This window comes from Sciurus carolinensis, chromosome 9 (genome assembly GCF_902686445.1).
Source record: "Sciurus carolinensis chromosome 9, mSciCar1.2, whole genome shotgun sequence".
NCBI lineage: Eukaryota > Metazoa > Chordata > Mammalia > Rodentia > Sciuridae > Sciurus > Sciurus carolinensis.
The window spans coordinates 31586653-31600443 of record NC_062221.1 but is presented as its reverse complement, the minus strand read 5'-3'; the positions used below and the strand labels follow the sequence as shown (position 1 = coordinate 31600443).

At 38.4% G+C, this 13791-nt stretch overlaps 1 protein-coding gene and 1 pseudogene across 3 annotated transcripts in view; both read right to left on the bottom strand.

The window, feature by feature from the left end:
* Nucleotides 1-13791, bottom strand: part of Ppm1l (protein phosphatase, Mg2+/Mn2+ dependent 1L) — a 499143-nt gene that overhangs the window by 259964 nt on the left and 225388 nt on the right. The gene's annotated exons all lie outside the window — the stretch shown is intronic.
* On the bottom strand, nucleotides 1963-2304 carry LOC124992382 (eukaryotic translation initiation factor 1-like; annotated as a pseudogene).

The window sequence follows — 13791 nt, the reverse complement described above, 5'->3', positions numbered from 1 at the left end:
TCAATCCAAGCTTCATTTGCTCCTATTTTTCTCTTCATTACTTTTCTACCACTTCCTATACTTAAGGTCTTTTTCATATTCTTCTCTATGGCAATGTCACCAATAAGAATCTATAATCACTAGTAACTCATAAGCAAAGAGATTATTCGTTATTATTCTAATCAATAATTACCAATAAAAAAAAGACTCAGACATAACAATTAGAAGGAAGGAGAGCTTCACTGAGGAATAACTAGAATTCGAAGTTCTCACTTTAAGTCCAAAATAGGGTCAGAAGGGAAGCCAAACAAGCTCCCAGATATGATGATGGAGGCCTCATTAAAAGATGAAGATGTCTGGCTATCCATTTGTTCAGGAATACAGAAGTAGCATGAACACAACTTCTCTCTTTATAGTCTTCCATATTTTCCCCTATAAGCTCAACAGAAACTAGATAATGCCCTGTTTTTCCTCTATCATAGATAAATATCAGACAGAAAAGAACTCCACTGACCATTGTTTTCAATGTGAAATTAATGAATTTGAGGACATTTTTAACATCAAACTAAAAATATTCTGTCTTTATAGAACCTTTACTTAGTTAGGCTTAAAAAAGATAGTTTCTCTGTCTTCCTTTCAATCTCACATTTTTAATTACATCTTCTTAGTCCATATTTACATCTTCAGAAGAAAATGAATTTTAATTTCATAAAATGTTCTGTTTTTTCAAACATAACAAAAAATGCTCACTGTTCTCATAAATATATAATACCTCAACTGGAGGTCAATAGGTTCCACCAAAAAAATGAAATTGTTGATTGTTGACATATGCATATATACACAAAATCTACATTTCTCTCCCTGCCCACCAACATATTTTAGTCTTAAGAAGATTCATTTAATTGAAATCTAGATATTTTAAAACAACTCTCTTCCTCTGCCTCTTTCTTCACTGAAACAAAAGGGAAGGTTATATGCATTCTGAAAGCCTCTATTTATAAGAATGCAAGAAAGTAGAGGAGTATGAGGAAGATGACTGCAGTATCTGAATAGTATTTCCATGTAGGAGTTCTCTGCCTTTCAGTTTCTGGTGTTTAACTTAAAACACACTACCTTTCCTATGTAAAAAGAACCCAAAGCATATACAACCCTTCACTGCCCCAGTGTCTATCCACAGGATTAAATATGTGTGCACCCTTATTCAGAGCCCTACCCTAAACAAAATGTAAAATGTTTGGTCTGTTTTTAGCAAAAAATTGATTTTCTCTCTATTTCTTCTTTACCATTGCTTCATACCAGTTAAATAATTGCTCTGCCACTGACCTAGCTCTGTGAGCTCCTCCCAATAGTTCGTTCTTTTACCTCTCTTTTGAGTTAAGCAAGTTAGCATATCTTGGCAGATGTGGTTTTTAAAAGATAAAACCCTTGAGAATAAATGATATTTACTTTTCCATAGATTTATAAACAAAGTTTCTTACATGAGTAAGCTATACTATTGCCTCATTTTACTTGATCTGCACAATTGAGTTGTCAAAAACTCATTTTTCAAAATAATGTTGTCCCATTGCATCAAGCTCACTTCCCTTACTTCTGAATCTCTGAGTCCAGGGTTATTACAGAATAATAGTTTAAGATTTGAAAATTAAAATTTGTAGCTTAAATGCATATGTGATGCTAAATTAACAAGCTAAATTTGCTGTCGAAGTGCATAAGGATGGGGAATATTATTTGCTGTGTTCACAGAACAGTGCTAAGTTTTTTTTATGTTATCTAACTACAAAAATAATGGATATTTATTTATTTATTTATTTTACTCTTTTCAGTTTATTACATGAAGGAGTTACACTAGTCCAAGTTAAAAGCGAACCCCCAAAAGTTACATTATACAAAAGGTGAGGCTTTTAAATTTGTGACAAGGGACAGAAGGGAAATCCTACTCACTGCAAGGAAATCCTCACTTAAGCTTTGGTGAGCCACGAGCACCTAAAATCCATGAACTTTGAGTTGATCGTCTTTTGCCAGTCCAATCTCTACCAGGAACTAGCACATATTCTTGTGCTGGTCACCCTGTAGCTTCATTACTTCTCCATATTCTGGATGCTCAATTACAGTACCATTGCAGGCAAATTTCTTCTTAAATGCCTTCACTAGTTTCTTTTTATCGTAATCATCAGCGATCCCCTTGGACAGTGGTAAGGGTCTTCCTGCTGTTTCTCTGTTGAACTCTTATATGGATATAATCCTCAGCGCCAGCAGGAACCAGGTCATTATCCTTAATGCATCAGCAAAGGGATCGAAAAACTGGAGGTTCTAGATAGCAGACATACCATATGATTCCTTTTCCTCGGGGGCGGGTGTGTGGACCAAGCATCAGGAAGAGAGGGGGATCTTGGGGGAGGCTGCTGTGTCCTTGGTGGTGGCTCAGTGACTGGGGCCAGAATTTATTTTTTAAAACTTGGAAAATATAGCTGGGTATGTAGCTCAGTAGTAGAAAACTTGACTATCATTTGAACGGGTTCAATCCCCAGTACCACCCCCCAAAAAAACAAACAGTCCAAAGAAGAAAATTGAAACCACCAAGAGATAACTACTACTGAGTAAAACTGACTGTTGCCTCTGCAAAATTTGGGGGAGCTGGAATATAATTCTTTTAACATTTACATGTTAAATGGCACTAACTACATGAAGTAGATATATGACACACAGAAAACTTCAGTTTATCAAGACAGTTCAGAAAAAAAGAAAATGTCATTTGACCCTTAAACAAGTTTTAAAAACCATTCTACCTAATTGAACAAACTGAATATCCTTACATATTTTTAAGTAACATATTAACAGACATTATGTCCTAGCAGAAAAAATGGTACATAAGTAAAAGACATGTGCAAATATCTACTTTCCTATATGGTTGACAGGGATTTTCTCACATTCATATTTCTTCACTTCCTGCTAAATGCAGCCATGTGCTAGGGGTACATTTGCTACCTATAATCATTGTGTTAGAAATCCTGACCAGTGGTTCCAGTTCCTGAGATCACAGACTAAACACTTCCTCTAATGCTAGACTTGTCAAGCATTCTCACCCTTCCAGAGAAAGGGAAAACAGCATGATCTTTGCATACCCTATCTTGGTTAAAGACTTTTGGGTTAAAGCCTCTCAGAATCTTGTAGATTGAATCAAGAGTTCCAGAAGAATAATTCTATCAAACTTTTCCTTGAAAAATCAAGCACCAGCATGATGAAATACACAAAGAACTTCCCAGCTACAGTCATTTTTAAATATCGAGCATAAAGCAGACTTTTCCTCAAATCATGCCCATGACTTCAACCTCCACTGCAAAGTATTCATGTATTTTCATCCCAGAATATAGTTCTTCTGGGTCCTCCTGCTATGAAGTAGAAATATATCAATTTCATTTTATGAAGAAAGAAAAAGGAAGAACAATTTAAATTCCTTACCTAAAGTTACTTGGAAATCACAGTGAAACATAAGAAAGGAACAGTTTTAAAAAGATCAATTCGGCCAGGCATGGTGGCGTATACCTATAATTCCAGTTATTTGGAAGGCTGAGATGGGAGAATTGCTTGAGCCCACAAGTTGAAGGACAGCCTAGGCAAAATAGCATGACTCAGTCTTCCACTGTGCTGTGCTGTGCTATGCTGTGCTGACCAGCGCTGAAACTCACACCTTTTCTCCTCTTTCACTATGCTGACCAAACAAATGAGACTGCTTTATTTAAGCTCATAGAGAGAGATTTTGTTCATAATATATTAAAATAGGAGTACGTGGAGCCAGGACCAGTGCAGTGCCACCAGGTGAGATAACCCTGCCGGGGAAGTACGCTCAGAGAGATGAGCCCAGTGTAGAGCTGCCGGGCAAGACTTCCACACCAGGGAGGTAGGCTCAGAGACCCAGGCCCAGACCAGCCGGGCCCCAGCCCGCAGTCTAGTGTCCCTTCAGATGACCATCCATCAACACATGGAGGCCCCTGTGCCCACTAGCAGGGAAAATACCCTACCTGGAGGCCACCATACCTAGAGGTGCAGCATTCTTTTTGGGTCACTGCATTAACAAGTTCCCCCAAGACTTCAGGCTACTGAAGACTAGGAGGTGAGTTATTAGAAACCTGCAGGGACACTATAAGTCTACAGGGGGGTAACTGCAATACCGCAGATTTGTACTCCTAGAGGGAAAGATACATGAGCAATATGAGAAAACAAGGGAAGAAAGTGTCCCAAACAAACCTAGATGCTACATCAATAAATTACAATGACAACATGGCAGAAGAAATGTCTGAAAGGGAGTTCAGAATGTACATAATTAAAATGATCAGAGAAGCAAACTATGAGATAAGAGAGCAAATGTAGGCTTTGAATGATCACACCAATCAACTGTTAAAAGACCAAATGCAGGAAGCAAAGGATCATTTCAATAAAGAGATGAAGATTCTGAAAAAAAAAAAAAAAAACAGAAATTCTTGAAATGAAGGAAACAATAAACCAGATTAAAATCTCCATAGAAAGCATAACCAATAGGATAGAACACCTGGAATACAGAACCTCAGACACTGAAGTTGAAATATTTAATCTTGAAGACAAGATGGGAAAACAGAGAAGATAGTAAGAAATCATGAACAGAAACAGAATCTCCAAGAATTATGGGATATCATGAAAAGGCCAAATTTAAGAATTATTGGGATTGAGGAAGGCACAGAGATACAAACCAAAGGAATGAACAATCTATGCAATGAAATAATATCAGAAAATTTCCCAAATCTGAAGAATGAAATGGAAAATCAAATACAAGAGGCTTACAGGACACCAAATGTACAAAATTACAATAGACTCACACCCAAGGCATATTATAATGAAAATACCTAACATACAAAATAAAGACAGAATTTTAAAGGCTGCGAGAGATAAAAATCAAATTACATTCAGGGGGAAACCAATATGATGGATATCAGCAGATTTTTCAATCCAGACCCTAAAAGCTAGAAGGGCCTGGAACAGCATTTTTCAAGCTCTGAAAGAAAATGGATGCCAACCAAGAATCATACCCAGCAAAACTTACCTCAGCAAAGGGAGGAACTACCTAAAGGAATAACCAAATAAAGGAGAAACGAAATCAAGTTAAAAACCAAAAAGAAGCCAAAATGACCGGGAATAAAAATCATATCTCAATAATAACCCTGAATACTAATGGCCTGAACTCATCAATCAAAAGACAGACTGGAAGATTGGATTAAAAAGAAAGACCCAACGAAATGCTGCCTTCAAGAGACTCATCTTATAGAAAAAGATACCCACAGAGTAAAGGTGTAAGGATGGGAAAAAACATACCATGCACATAGACTCAGCAAAAAAAGCCGGAATATCCATCCTCATAACAGATCAAGTGGACTTCAAGTCAAAGTTAGTCAGAAGGGATGAAGGACATTTCATACTGCTTAAGGAGAGCATAAATCAGCAAGACATAACAATCATAAATATTTATGCCCCACACAATGGCTCATCCATGTACGTCAAACAAATCCTTCTCAATTCCAGGAACCAAATAGACTACAACACAATAATACTAGGTGACTTTAACACACCTCTCTCACCACTGGACAGAACTTCCAAACAAAAATAGAACAAAGAAACCACAGATCTCAATAACACAATCGATAATTTACATTTAACAGACATATATAGAATGTTCCAGCCATCAATGAGCGAATACACTTTCTTTGCAGCAGCACATGGATCCTTCTCTAAAACAGACCATTGTTATGCCACAGAGCTACTCTAAGCAAATACAAAAAGATAGAGATACTACCTTGTATTCTATGAAATCATAATGGAATGAAATTAGCAATCAATGACAAAATAAACAGAAACTTCTCCAACACCTGGAGTTAAATAATAACGCTTATTGAATGATGCATGGATAACAAGACATCAGGGGGGGAAATAAAAAATTCTTAGAGGTAAATGAGAACAAAGAAACAACATATCAAAATCTCTGGAACACTATGAAAGCAGTACTAAGAGGAAAATTCATTTCATGGAGCGCATTCATTAAAAGAAGAAAAAGTCAACAAATAAATGACCTAACACTACAGTTCAAAGCCCTAGAAAAAGAACAGAGCAACACCAAAAGTAGTAGAAGACAGCAAATAGTTAAAACCAAAACTAAAATCAAAGAAATTGAAACAAAAGAAACAACTGAAAAAACTGACAAAAAGTTCATTCTTTGAAAAGAAAAATTGATAAACCCTTAGCCACACTAACAAAGAGAAGGAGAGAGAAAAATCAAATTACTAAAATTCAGGATGAAAAAGGAAATATCACGACAGACACAACTGAAATACAAAACATAATTAGAAGCTATTTTGAAAATCTATACTCCAACAAAACAGAAAATCTCAAAGACATCAACAGGTTGCTAGAGACATATGATTCACCCAAACTGAATCAGGAAGACATGTACAATTTAAATAGATCAATTTCAAGTAATGAAATATAAGAAATCATCAAAAGTCTACCAACAAAGTAAAGTCCGGGACCAGATGGAATCTCAGCCGAGTTCTACAAGACCTTCAAAGAAGAGCTCATTCCAATACTCCTCAAAGTATTCCATGAAATAGAAGAGGAGGGAACCCTTCCAAACTCATTCTATGAAGCTAATATCACCCCGATAACAAAACCAGACAAGGACACATCAAGGAAAGAAAATTTCAGACCAATATCCCTAATGAACATAGATGCAAAAATTCTTAACAAAATTTTAGCAAATCACATACCAAAACATATTAAAATGATAGTGCACCATGATCAAGTGGGTTTTATCCCAGGGATGCAAGGTCGATTCAATGTCCAGAAATCAATAAATGTAATTTGCCATATCAACAGAATTAAAGTTAAGAATCACGTGATTATTTCAACAGATGCAGAAAAAGCATTTAACAAAATACAGCACCCCTTTCATGCTCAAAACACTAGAAAAAAAAAGGAAGAGTAACAACATTGTAAAGGTTATCTATGCTAAGCCCATGGCCAATATCATTCTTAATGGAGAAAAACTGAAAGCATTCCCACTAAAAACTGGAACAAGGCAGGGATGCCCTGTTTTACCACTTCTATTCAACATCTTCCTTGAAACTCTAGCCAGAGCAATTAGACAGACCAAAGAAATTAAAGGGATATGAATAGGAAAAGAAGAACCCAAACTACTCCTGTTTGCTGATGACATGAGTCTATATTTAGAGGAGCCGAACATGTCCACCAAAAACTTCTAGAACTCATAAATGAATTCAGTAAAGTAAAAGGATGTAAAATCAATGCTCATAAATCTAATGCATTTTTATTCATAAGTGATGAATTCTCTGAAGGAGAATTTAGGAAAACTACCTCATTCACAATAGCCTCAAAAAATAAAAATAAAATACTTGGGAATCAATCTAACAAAAGAGGTGAAAGACCTCTACATTGAGAACTACAGAATACTAAGGAAAGAAATTAAAGAAAACCTTAGAAGATGGAAAGCTCTCCCATGTTCTTGGATAGGCAGAAATAATATTGTCAAAATGGTCATTCTGGGTTGGGAATATAGCTCAGTTGGTAGCGTACTTGCCTCGCAAGCACAAGGACCTGGGTTCAAATCCCCAGCACCTCAAAAAAAAAAATGGCCATACTACCAAAAGTGCTATACAAATGCAATGCAATTCCAATTAAAATCCTAATGATGTACCTCATAGAAATAGAGCAAGCAATTACGAAACTCATTTGGAAAAATAAGAGACCCAGAATAGCTAAAGCAATCCTTAGCAGGAAGAATGAAGTAGGGGTATCACAATACCAGAACTCCAACTATACTACAAAGCAACTGTAACAAAAATGGCATGGTATTGGCACCAAAACAGACAGGTAGATCAATGGTATAGAATAGAGGGCACAGACACAAACCCAAATAAACAGTTTTCTCATAGTGGACAAAGGAGCCAAAAACATACAATGGAGAAAAGATAGCCTGTTCAACAAATGATGCTGAGAACACAGGAAATCCATACGCAGCAGAATGAAACTAAACGCCTATCTCTCACCCTGCACAAAACTCAACTCAAAATGGATCAAGGACCAGAGACCATGTACCTTATAGAAGAAAAAGTAGGTCCAAATCTTCATCATGTCAGCTTAGGATCAGAGTTCTTTAACATGATTCCCAAAGCACAAGAAACAAAAGCAGGAATCAATAATTGGGATAGATTCAAACTAAAAAGCTTTCTCTCAGCAAAGAAAACTATCAGCAATGCGAAGAAAGAGCCTACAGAGTAGGAGAAAATCTTTGCCAATCATACTTCAGATAGAGCACTAATCTCCAGAATCTATAAAGAACTCAAAAAACTTTACACCAAGAATACAAATAACCCAATCAACAAATGGGCTAAGGAAATGAGCAGACACTTCACAGAAGATCTACAAGCAATCAACAGATATATGAAAAAATGTTCACCATCTCTAGTAATAAGAGAAATGCAAATCAAAATTACCCTAAGATTTCATCTCATCCAATTAGAATGATGATTATCAAGAATACAAGCAACAATAGGTGTTGGCGAGGATGTGGGGAAAAAAGGTACACTCATACATTGCTGGTGGGGTTGCAAATTAGTGCAGCCACTCTGGAAAGCAGTGCGGAGATTCCTTAGAAAACTTGAAATGGAACCACCATTTGACCCAGCTATCCCACTCCTTGGCCTATACCCAATAGACTTAAAATCAGCATACTACAGTGATGCAGTCACATCAATGTTCGTAGTTGCTCAATTCACTATAGCTGGATTGTGGAACCAACCTAGATGCCCTTCAATTGAGGAATGGATAAGATACACAATGGAAGATTACTCAACCATAAAGAAGAATAAAATTATGGCATTTGCAGGCAAATGGATTAATTTGGAGAATATCATCTAAATGAGATAAGCCAATCCCAAAAAACAAAGGCTGAATGATCTCTCTGATAAGCGAATGATGATACATAATGGGGGGTGGGAGGAAGGCAAGAATGGAGGAAGGATGGATTGTACAGAGGAAAAAGAAGGTTTGGAGGGGTGGGGGAAGAAAAAATAACAGAATGAGACAAACATCATTTCCCTGTGTACATGTATACACAAGTGGTATGACTCTACTTCATGTACAACCAGAGAAACAAGTTGTACTGTTGGGGGCTATGCCATGCGGACTCGCCAAGATGGCGCCTGGCAGCCAGCCAGAAGCTGTTTTGATCACATTGGAGGTACGTGTGCACAGGTGTTCCCGAGTGCTCCTGCTCACGCCTGCTCGTGATTGGGCAGCTGGCTCCTAGCCTGATCTCCGCCCTCCGCCTCCTGGAGGGAATATAAGCGGGCAGTAGGTAGAAGGCAAAAGGCAGCAGCTAGCAGAAAGAAGCAGCAGGCAGCGGGGGAAGGTAGATCACAGAGCGGAGAATTGAGAACACACCTTTAGGTTGCAGATCACAGATCGCAGTAAGCTGAATGCATCACTAAGAAGCACCTCAGATAGACGCACCCTTAGTTCACAGGATGCAGGACGCCTTTAAGAAGCAACAGAACTAAGGAGATACAGATCTCTGAAAGTGTAGTCTCTCTCTCTTAAGCAAAGCCTCTTTCTCTCTCTGCTCTCAAAGCAAGTAAGCCTCATTTCCTCTATCCTCCATAAACAAGAAAGCAAGGAAGCAGCCCAGAAATGGAAGTAGCTCCGTTTCCAGTCCACCTCCAATAAAGATCCGGGCAAATTGTTGCTGCAGGCAGTGACAAATATCCGCGGATTGGTACCGCAAAGAGCCAGCGACATTGTACCCCATTTTTTTTACAATGAATCAAAATAAATAAATTATTGAAAAAATAAAATAGGAGTAGGCAAACTTTTTCTGTAAAGAACCAGATAATGAATATTTGGGGCTTTTTTAAGCCATGTAAGTTTTTGGTTGAATACTCATTTCTCTTATTCTTTGAAAACATAAAAGCCATTCTTCGTTTGTGATGCTGTACAAAAATTGGCAGCAGGCTACCATTTGCTGACTTCTGTGTCAGAAAACATGATCCAAGAAAGACTCTGATTTAGATTTGACAATGACTATAGCACTGATTCAATGTCTATATTTACTACAGTACTTTTCACTTTAGGATCGAGAGAAAAGAGAAGAGTAGAGGAGGATCAGAATTCCAGCTAGTCACTAGAGTATGAAGGAAAGCATAAGGAAGAGTGGCCTTATTTTGACTCCTTCATTAGAGTAGTTTTAGAAGCTATTAGGCATTTATTTCATTTACTTTCTCTGTTTCCATCCTTTGCATATTCCAAGAGTAGTTTTAGAAGCTATTAGGCATTTATTTCATTTACTTTCTCTGTTTCTATCCTTTGCATATTCCAATTTAGGCATTAATCTGTCACTGAAAATCAATGCTTTCTGTGATCTAATTAAAAGTATTTCAAAGGGTTATAACATAATGAACAAAACCTGGGGAGATTTAACGGACCACAGGCTCTTTCAATATGATCAAAGGCCTCTGGGGTTCTATTTGAAATTACAGAAAATGTTTTCCATTCACTTCATAACACTTGTAAAACAGGATTTTGAACACTCCCTGTAACTTGCAATAACCATGAAGTCAACCTAACACATGTTGCAAACTGGATATAGTTCATCAACCTTAAAGTGCATAATGAGCTGCATTTTAAGTGACATTCAATTTTGCTCTGCAAGATAAAAGTAATCTACAATTTATGATCTCCTATATATTTCTGCTTTAGATACAGAACTTATATCCAGGATTTACTCATGGGCAATCCATAAGCAAAATGCTGCCATGTGCCCTGTCAGCTGGCTGGCTGACCTCTGCCTTGGTCTTGGCAGTACAACTTTAGTGTCAGGTTCAAGTGTCTCTGGTTAAAATATTTTCAACTCTGCTGATTCATGGCCAGCTGCTTGGTAGCTACAGAATGGAAAAAGAGGATGGCCACGAGGGGCCAATTTAACAGCAACAAATGTTATTTTCATTGTTGAGCTAAACAAATTGGAAACCAGAAAACTCTCCATTTCAAAGGCCAATAACTTATTTCACAAGGCTACACGTGGAACCACATGGGCCATGAAGATAAATACATACAGGCTTATTTTAATCAGAAACAGCTAAAAACTGGGACAGGAGTAAGAACAATAACAGCAGCTTGGGTTTGCCCCTCATGTCCAATTTTATACTCCCCTCTTGAGAAAACCCCGGACAGCCAAGAAGACCTGGGTCTAAGACTTACTAACACACATTCAAGAAATATTGGGAAAAGTGACCAACTGCAAAAGCTAATTACAGAGGGGCAGTCAAGCAAGGAAAGTGCTCTTCTGTGTACAAAGGGCATGGCAACCTCCCTCATGATGCAAGATACCAAGCATAAAAAGAAAAGGAAGGAAGGCGTGAATTCCTCCTCAGGGCTTGGAAGTATGCTACAAATCATTACAAATGAATAAGAGGTAATAGCAAACCCATTTTACAGATGAAGAACTAAGGCCCAGACTAAAACTTACCCAAATTCACATAAGTAATAAATGCCAAGGCTAGCATTTGAACTTGGTCTGTTTTAGATCAAACCTGCCCTTCCATCAGGTTTCATCCACCAAAGAAAAAAGTACCTAAATACAACATGGAACAGACATCACTCAGAAGTGTGAGAAAGATCATTTGCTTCAGAAGGCAAGTGGTACTGGTAAGCAGAAGGGCTCAAGGTTCAGGTCAGACTCTACTGTCTCATGAGGAAGATGGCAAGAGCAAGATAGGACACAGGAAACACAGCTGCCAATGATGTCATACTTGGGCCGGGCATAGTGGCACATGACCACAATTTCAGCAGTTGGGGAATCTGAGGAGGATTGCAAGTTCAAAGCCAGCCTATGCAACTTAGTGAGGCCCCAAGCAACTCAGGGAGACCCTGTCTCAAAATAAAATATTTTCAAATCAAGTCTTGGGATATGGCTCTGTGATTAAGTGCCCCCAGGTTCAATCCCTGGTACCAAAAAATAAAATTAAAAATTAAAAAATAAAAATTTAAAAGTCATACTTGGCACCAAGACTCTTTCTAAATCCAGTTCCCAAGGCCCAGTACTATCAGTGTGATGCCTGGGATACAAAGCACAAAAAGCGGGAGCTGGGAAGATTCAGTTGGCAACACAAGAATCCAGGAGGTCACCTGTCTGGAAAGATAATCTGGAATACCATCACCACCACCCATTGCTAAGGGTTGAAGCTATTTAAATGCTAATTGGCTTGACTCCAGATTGGCCTGGGAACTAAGGTTGACCCAGCCTCAGGTGAGAAACTCAATGTGGGTTATAAACTAGGAACTGGAAACTTCACTTCAGGACCATGGCAAATACTATCGACTTTTCATTTCCATTTCTTAACCTGCCAAATCACAATCAGGCAATGTTAATGACCTTCACAAAAGGCCAGATCTCCACAATCAAAAGAACAGAGCAAATCAGAAGAATAATCCAGGTAACTCAAGAAAAAAAAGTATTTTGCCATTTTGACCAAATCTTTATATTTCCAAACAGCAGTTTCATATTGGCAGAGGCCAGCCTCCGAAGCAGATTCTGGGAAGAGCACTGGTGCCAGGCACACTGACATTAGCAGCTGGCATGCCTCCCTTCCTTCCTGCCAGCATTCTCACCCTTCCATGGGCTCATGCCACCACTTCTTTATCCAAGTCATCTAATCAACTGTATGAAGCCAGTTCCCTGGTCATGTGAGTGGGGAGGGAAGGAAGCTGGCAGCAGGAGCAGTGAGCAGAAAAGCAGGTATCCAGGAAGGTAGAATGCCCCACTGGTGACTTCCTCTCCCCTCCAGAAAGGACCACTCTACAAATAAGAGAAATGAGGAACAGGAATTCAAAATTCAACCCCTGATTCACTAGGCTGTTAAGAGAGATCCAGCTGAGAGCACTGGGGTGACTGATGAATCAGTTCCCTTCTCTGCTCTGACCAACACCACTGTCTCAAGGCACATAATTATACCCCCGTGTCCTCAGGTGCCTGAAGATGAAGGCCAGGCCTGGCAGAACTCAAGGTCTGGAGCTGACTGCTTCTCCTCCATGGTCAGGTGACACCACTGTTGCTAGCCTGGGAATGAGCTAGCTGGGGTCAAGAACCACTCATAGGGCTCTACTATGTTAATGAGATTCCTCCAGCTCTCCAGAAGCTCAGCAACCTGGATTCCTACCAGAAGGAGAATCCTGACAAGGGGGATTGGAACTACCAGATATCTCCCTCCTAGCCTCAGTTAGCTTAGAGAGGGAAATACATTAAATAAACAGGGAATTCTTAGAAAATCTAAATTGCTACACCAAGATACTACTGCTGAATTCAATTTAGATAAATCAACTTTCTAAGCATAATAATCAGTGTGAGAAAGATCATTTGATTCAAATACAAAAGATTAATTGGAAGAGATTTTCCAATCACAGAGCTGAAGAAATCTCAAGAAGTGTTCTGTAGAGCCAGACAGTAACCAATCCTCTTCATAGAGTTCTTCCAGAAAAGAGATCAGAGTTAATACCACTGTCTGACAGTCTTTTTTTTTTTTTAAAGATGTTGACAGACCTTTATTTTATCCACCTATTTATGTGTGGCACCGACAATCAAACCCAGTGCCTCACACATGCCAGGCAAGCGCTCTACCATTGAGCCACAACCCCAGCCCATATCCGACAGTCTATAAACAAAAAATGATTCTTAAGACATAAATCTCTAAACTCTTAATTTTAAACGAAATGCTTACT